The sequence below is a fragment of the Pseudophryne corroboree genome, chromosome 4 (assembly GCF_028390025.1).
Source record: "Pseudophryne corroboree isolate aPseCor3 chromosome 4, aPseCor3.hap2, whole genome shotgun sequence".
In the NCBI taxonomy this organism is placed as follows: domain Eukaryota; kingdom Metazoa; phylum Chordata; class Amphibia; order Anura; family Myobatrachidae; genus Pseudophryne; species Pseudophryne corroboree.
Window position 1 is genome coordinate 124,417,153 of NC_086447.1, and position 7,790 is coordinate 124,424,942.

The window sequence follows — 7,790 nt, forward strand, 5'->3', positions numbered from 1 at the left end:
GGGCACAGCACATGAGCATAACAGTGATACCTTATAACTGTCCATAGTGACAAGGGCACAGCACATAACAGTGATACCTTATAACTGTCCATAGTGACAAGTGCACAGCACATGAGCAGAATAGTGATACCTTATAACTGTCCATAGTGACAAGGGCACAGCACATGAGCAGAATAGTGATACCTTATAACTGTCCATAGTGACAAGTGCACAGCACATGAGCAGAATAGTGACACATTATAACTGTCCATAGTGACAAGGGCACAGCACATGAGCAGAATAGTGATACCTTATAACTGTCCATAGTGACAAGTGCACAGCACATGAGCAGAATAGTGATACCTTATAACTGTCCATAGTGACAAGGGCACAGCACATGAGCATAACAGTGATACCTTATAACTGTCCATAGTGACAAGGGCACAGCACATGAGCATAACAGTGATACCTTATAACTGTCCATAGTGACAAGGGCACAGCACATAACAGTGATACCTTATAACTGTCCATAGTGACAAGTGCACAGCACATGAGCAGAATAGTGATACCTTATAACTGTCCATAGTGACAAGGGCACAGCACATGAGCAGAATAGTGATACCTTATAACTGTCCATAGTGACAAGTGCACAGCACATGAGCAGAATAGTGACACCTTCTGACAGAGAAATACTGAAGGAATTTTTTTTTGGGCAGATGAAATAGATTGTTATCACTACAGCAACCACCGTCCTCCAACACACACCGTCCGCTCGCAGGGCCTAATTCATGTTTGTATGCAAATAAAATAATACTCTAATAAAATTTGGGGTGCATAAAGCAACAAAATAGTTGACTGTAGGGTAACTTGAGACCGTTGTTTTATTCCCCCTCCCCCCCCCCCCCCCCCCCCCAAATGTCTATATAGTCCTAAGGAAGGGGGAGTCAGTAAGGTGCAAACGGAAAGATGCGAGAATACTCTACCTGGTTCAATGCGGGTTTGAAATTGGTCTCTGCAATATGCAAATTTGCACACAAAACGGCAACTCGCATTCTGCAACTTGCACTTACACGGACTGATTCCTGTTTATTTACTTAGCACCAGAGATTGTATCGTGCCTGACATGCTGGACATACAGCACTGAGGCATGTGTCAGCTTGCCGGTATGGTCAATGCAGCCCTGAGGCAAAGGTCTATTTCCAATGATATTGTGTTTCATCTTTATCAGTCATATACATATACAAGGCCAAGTGATTGCCCCTTTAAAAACAATCCGAGTTCGGCCGGCATCCCGCACGGCCACCGAATTCGGCCATCATTACATCCGACCCCAACTGTTTTTCACTCTTTCCACCAAGTCCTTCACATAGGGACGGGATGTATGCATCCCGTCACTCATTGCATGCCATGCATCCCGTCACTCATTGCATGCATATCGACATTTCTTAACACCATATGCAAAATTTCAGCAAAGGCCAGCTCCCTCGTTAACAGCTGTCCTTTGCCATCACTGGACTGTTTGTGAGCCGAGAGTCGTATGATGAAGGCACCACGGGGGGGGGGGGAGGGTGTGATTGGATCCCTCTCAGAGGACAATGCGGAAATAAGCCCATAGATTTCTACCGGGTAATGCCATCTAAAGATGGCGCTACCCACCAGGTCCAAGCTCCAGAATGTATTGCATTCCGGAGCTTGGTGCATATGCTGTAAGCGGCCAAACCTCTGAAATCAGAGTATTCTGAGGTTTGACCAGAAAATGTACGTTGATGCATCCGGACCATTTTGTTACTGTAGGGATGGCCATCGGTGTGTTTGCCATCAATGGTTGCCATCGATGGCAAAACTGAGATTAACCATCGATGGTCACTTACAATGCTATGGGAGACCATTGATGGTTTCTCTCATCAATGGCCACCCCTGTTCTTTACTACTGTATGATTTACAGCATCACTCTGACAACAGAGCACAGCACAGTACACAATATTACGGGTATGGGACTCAGGGTCGACAGTGTCTAGGTTGACACACATTAGGTGGACGCATATTGGTCGACGGTGATTAGGTCGACACAGTAAATAGGTCGACACGGCCATTAGGTCGACATGGGAAAAGGTCGACATGAGTTTTTTATGTTTTTCTGGTGTCGTTTTCTGCGTAAAGTGACCAGGAACCCCAATTAGTGCACCGTGTCCCCTCGCGTGGTACGCTCCGCTCGCAGGTTACCGTTCCCAATTGTAGTCTACGTGGATCATTAAGTATGAACAAGTTGTTTTTTTTAGTGAAAAACTCATTGTCGACCCTTTTCCATGTCGACCTAATGGGCGCGTCAACCTATGTCTGGTGTCAACCTAGTCACTGTCGCACAATAGGCGTCGACATAAGGTGTGTCAACCTAAGTGCTGTCGACCCAGAGTCCGGATACCCAATATTACGGGCTGCTCATTTCATCATTTGAACGTTCTTATCCTGGAACATCCATTCCATATTTTGCACATCCATAGATTTACATCAACATTGATTGAGAAAGCGTTACACCTTTGACGGGTCCTATACTAGACCTAATATATACTACATCAATTACTCTAATAACTTACTTATTTCATTAATACTGGATTAACAACGGATTACATAACTATTCTTATTTCTCTGCTCATAACAGTGGTACCAAAAAGACCACTGATTTAAGAAAACATCCATTTGCTATATTCAGTTAATGACTGTCTCCATTCAAGTAAAAAAAAAATATTTACACTATTTACGCATTTATATATACACTGCTCAAAAAAATAAAGGGAACACTAAAATAACACATCCTAGATCAGAAACAGACTCCATGAGGGTGGTATGAGGGCCCGACGTCCACAGGTGGGGGTTGTGCTTACAGCCCAACACCGTGCAGGACGTTTGGCATTTGCCAGAGAACACCAAGATTGGCAAATTCGCCACTGGCGCCCTGTGCTCTTCACAGATGAAAGCAGGTTCTCACTGAGCACATGTGACAGATGAGTCTGTTTCTGATCATTTGAGTAGACATATGCACATTTGTGGCTTGCTGGAGGTCATTTTGCAGGGCTCTGGCAGTGTTCCTCCTGTTCCTCCTTGCACAAAGGTGGAGGTAGCGGTCCTGCTGCTGGGCTGTTGCCCTCCTACGGCCTCCTCCACGTCTCCTGATGTACTGGCCTGTCACCTGCTAGCACCTCCATGCTCTGGACACTACGCTGACAGACACAGCAAACCTTCTTGCCACCGCTCGCATTTATGTGCCATCATGGATGAGCTGCACTACCTGAGCCACTTGTGTGGGTTGTAGGGAGGCCATACAGGCACGTGGAGGCCACACACACTACTGAGCCTCATTTTGACTTGTTTTAAGGACATTACATCAAAGTTGGATCAGCCTGTAGTGTGTTTTTCCACTTTAATATTGAGGGTGACTCCAAATCCAGACCTCCATGGGTTAATAAATTTGATTTCCATTGATAATTTTTGTGTGATTTTGTTGTCAGCACATTCAACTATGTAAAGAACAAAGTATTTAATACGAATATTTCATTCATTCAGATCTAGGATGTGTTATTTTAGTGTTCCCTTTATTTTTTTGAGCAGTGTATTTTTTGTATTATTGTATTGTTATTTTTTTAATTACATTTACCCCAAAGTTGTGCGCTAATTTTATACTAGAGATGTCACAGTGCAGTGCCTCCAGTTTATAGTATATTATTCCACAATGCGGTGCCCACAGTTCACTTGCTACATTGTAGTGCCCCAGCTCACATTATGCCACACAATGCACAAAGTTCATATTATGCCACACCACTGTAGTGCCCACAGTTCGCATTATCACCTACTGTGGTGCACCTAGTTCACATTATGGCACACTGCAGTGCCCCCAGTTTATATTATGCCACACATTGCCCCCAGTGGTGGACCTACAATTTTGGGACCCTGAAGCTTGAACTATTATGGAGGCCCCTTCGTAACCAGCAGCAATAGGGCAACATCCAACAAGGTCCAAAGGGCCTTGCAAAGACCTCAAGGCCCAAATAGCAGAGAACAGGTTGGTGGGGTGATTCCTTGTATATGGGCCATACAATGAGCCCCTTCCCACCAGTATGTGTCTGCGGAGACAGGTTAGGTATTTGGCATGATGACAGAGTCTGCGGGGGCAGATGTGGTGGGTAACGGGCTGAGAGAGTCTGCAGGGCAGATGTGGTGGGTGTAGAGCCGGCCCTAACCAATATGATGCCCTAGGCAAGATTTTGGCTGAACCCCCTAGCACCGCCGCAAGTTCCGACTCTGCCCCTGCACTCATTTCCCAGCACCATCACCCCTCACCCATAGCAGTCCTCATTTTGGTGTTCCTACCCCCTATATTTTAAATAGGAACATTGCACATTTGGCGCACAGTACAAAAAGGGGTGTGTTCTTGTGGGGAAAGGGCATGGCCACACAATAGTACCCCCAATTCAAATTATGTCACACACTAGTGCAACTTTATTCACACACATAATGCCCCTTACACATATGCTGAACACTACTGCACAACCAACCCACCCGCACACATCACTCACATGACCGCTAACACTGTGACCTCTGCCTCTGCTTGGATACAGATGTGTCCTCATACATCTTGCCTCAATACCCCATGCAGCAGGAGATGCCTGGCGTGAGTCAGCTGGCAGCTCTGCTAACGTTGGGCGCCAGTTTTAAGAAAATGCATCTTATTTGCATTACTATGTGGCTAGGATACACAAGCAGCTTCTGCTGATTAAATTGATATGTGGCATGCCTATATTCTGTGTGCGACGGTGACTGTATCTGCATACGAAATTACAGTGATTTCCAGGAATACACTGTAACGTAGCATTTCGTATGCAGATACAGCTGCAGTCACACACAGAATATAGGCATGCCGCATATCATTTATTTTACGTCCTAGGGGATACTGGAGTCCATTTAGTACCATGGGGTATAGACGGGTCCACTAGGAGCCATGGGCACTTTAAGAACTTGATAGTGTGGGCAGGCTCCTCCCTCTACGATCCTACCAGACTCAGTTTAGAAAATGTGCCCAGAGGAGACGGTCACGTTTAGGGAAGCTACTGAAGAGTTTTCTACATTTATTTTGCTGTTTGTTGTTTTCAGACAGCGCTGTTTGGCAACAGCCTGTCTGCTTCGTGGGACTTAGGGGGGGGGGGGGGGAGGCCCAACCTCCTCCAGGGTTAATGGTCCCGTTCCCCGCTGACAGGACACTGAGCTCCTGAGGGCCCTATTTGCAAGCCCCACCACGGCGAGCGTACAGACCCGCAGCACGCCGCCATTCCTAACAAAGCCAGAAGACAGAAGAGTGGTGAGTAGACGGCCGGTGTCCCGGTTAGCGGGTCACCAGCTTCAATTGAGGCATAAGGGTATGGAGCGCAGCGCTGACATGCAGGCTGCACTACAGGGCTCAGGATCCCGCTGTGAGGGGGTGCGCTGAGCCACTAATGAAATACCCACACTGGCAAACTAGCTTACAGAGGTTCTAACCCACTGTTAAGCAACAAACATACCTCAGCCAGTATAAAAAATGCAAAGATTACGCGCCATTACGGGTGCGGGACTTCACTATGAGCGGATCCAGCAGCTCACCAGCGCCATTTTACCTCTTCAGCTCTACACAGACAGACTGGCAGGGAAGCGCAGCCCCTCCACAAGTACTCCAGCTTGCCGCAGCAGTACCAGGGGGTCATAGCAAAGGGGGGGAGCAGTATTAGAATACTGAGCCTTTATTACAAATGCTTCGTTTGCGACCCAGCTACAATATAATTAGTTATAAGGGCGCTGTGTGGCTGGCTCCATCGTACTCTGTGTCTCCCTAGGGGGCTCTGTGTGGGTTAACTCTGCTTTTAACCTAATTACCACTGAATGTGTGTGTGTTCTTTTACATTTACTATGTCAAAGGAGTGTGTTTTATGCATAGCAGAGTGTTTCTCTCAATCTGGGGGCTCACTGCCGTGTACTCAGGATAGTACACATTCTCAGGCTAGTTGATCTGAACCAGTATGGTTAGATTCATTAAAAGGGATGATTTCAAATATTTCAAATAAATTATCCCAAAATGAGAAGGAGACGCAATACTTAAGGCAATCTGTTGATGACCTGATGAATAGAGATTCAGTGGTCATTCCAACGTCTCAGACCCCTGCCTTTGCAAAAGCTCCATGAACGAGCGAAACGCGTTAGACGATAGAGGATACCGGTGACATCACTACCACTAGCTATGGACATCTCTACATAGGCACCGTACCTAGTGACGGATGCCAGCTTTCACACGCAGCGGTAATTGGAAATCGCAGCGTCACGTTCATTCTGGAGGACGGAGACATCCGGTGCCTCCTAGCCGCACTCTTCCGATTCAGCTCAGCACGCTTTCAGCCAGACTCACCGCAAAACAATTATGGATGGTGAGCTTTGACACAGCATATAGGTGGTCTGCCTGATCAATTTTGGAAATCATGTGTAAAGCAGTTTAATTACTGGTTGATTGGGACTATTATATCATTGACTCAGTTGTGACCGTTAGGTCAAGCACCTTATTTTCTATACCTGCTAAGGAATTATATCAGGACTAGTGTCACTCCAGTCCTATTTATTTAAGAGAACGAGGACACTCATCTATTCTTCATCTGCACACACTGTGGTCATCTCAGTGAGGTGGTATTTATAAAGGACTTGGTTAGTTCAGAGAATGAATTGATTCACCTCATTTTCAAAAGCTAAAGTAGCTTGTGTTATATGTTGTATTCTCATTTGCATGCAAAGTGGTAGAGATTTTATCTGTATGGCTTTATCTTAATTGAATAGCTTTATATGGCAAGATTGAGACCACTCTCAAATCTCTGTACACAGCTGCGGGGGTGGCCCAGAGACCCACTATAGCTTGTGCATGGATCTCTAGGGCCATTGCAAAATGGTCAGGTAATCTAATTGACGGATTAGATTCCCTATCCAGGGGGGAGATAATTTTACTTCTACACCATATACAGGATTCTGCTAACTTTATGGTGGAGGCCACAAAGGAAATTAGTTTACTCAATGCACGCACCACTGCCATGGCAGTGTCAGCATACAGGGGCTTGTGGCTACGCCAGTGGACTGCGGACGCGGATTCCAGGAAAGGCATGGAAAGCCTACCTTTCACAGGTGAAGCCCTTTTTGGAGATGAACTGGATACATGGATATCCAAGGCTACAGCGGGTAAGTCTACATACCTTCCTTCCGCTGCTCCCCCGGCTAGAAAATCCTAAACTGCTCGAACTCTGCAGTCCTTTCGGAGAGCGAAGTTTAAAAACAAAACCAAAGGTTCTTCTACGGCCTTTAAAGGCAATAGAGGTAAACCTAGAAAACCATCAACTGCAGGTTCACAGGAACAGAACCCCGGTTATGCTTCCTCTAAGCCTTCAGCATGACGGTGGACCGCACTCCCTGGAAGACAGGCAGGTGGGAGCCCATTTGAGACTCTTCCGTCACATATGGGCAACGTCATGCCAGGATCCCTGGGTCAAAGATCTTATAGCCCAGGGCTACAGACTGGAGTTTCAGGAACTCCCACCTCACAGATTCTTCAAATCAGGCTTACCAGCTTCTCAAAAAGCAAGTATGACTTTACAGGAAGCAATTCTAAAACTGGTACAGACTCAGGTTATTGTTCCAGTTCCACTTCAGCTACAAGGTTAGGGTTATTATTCCAACCTGTTTGTAGTTCCGAAACCGGACGCTTCGGTAAGGCCCATTTTAAATCTCAAGTCGTTGAACCCATACTTACAGGT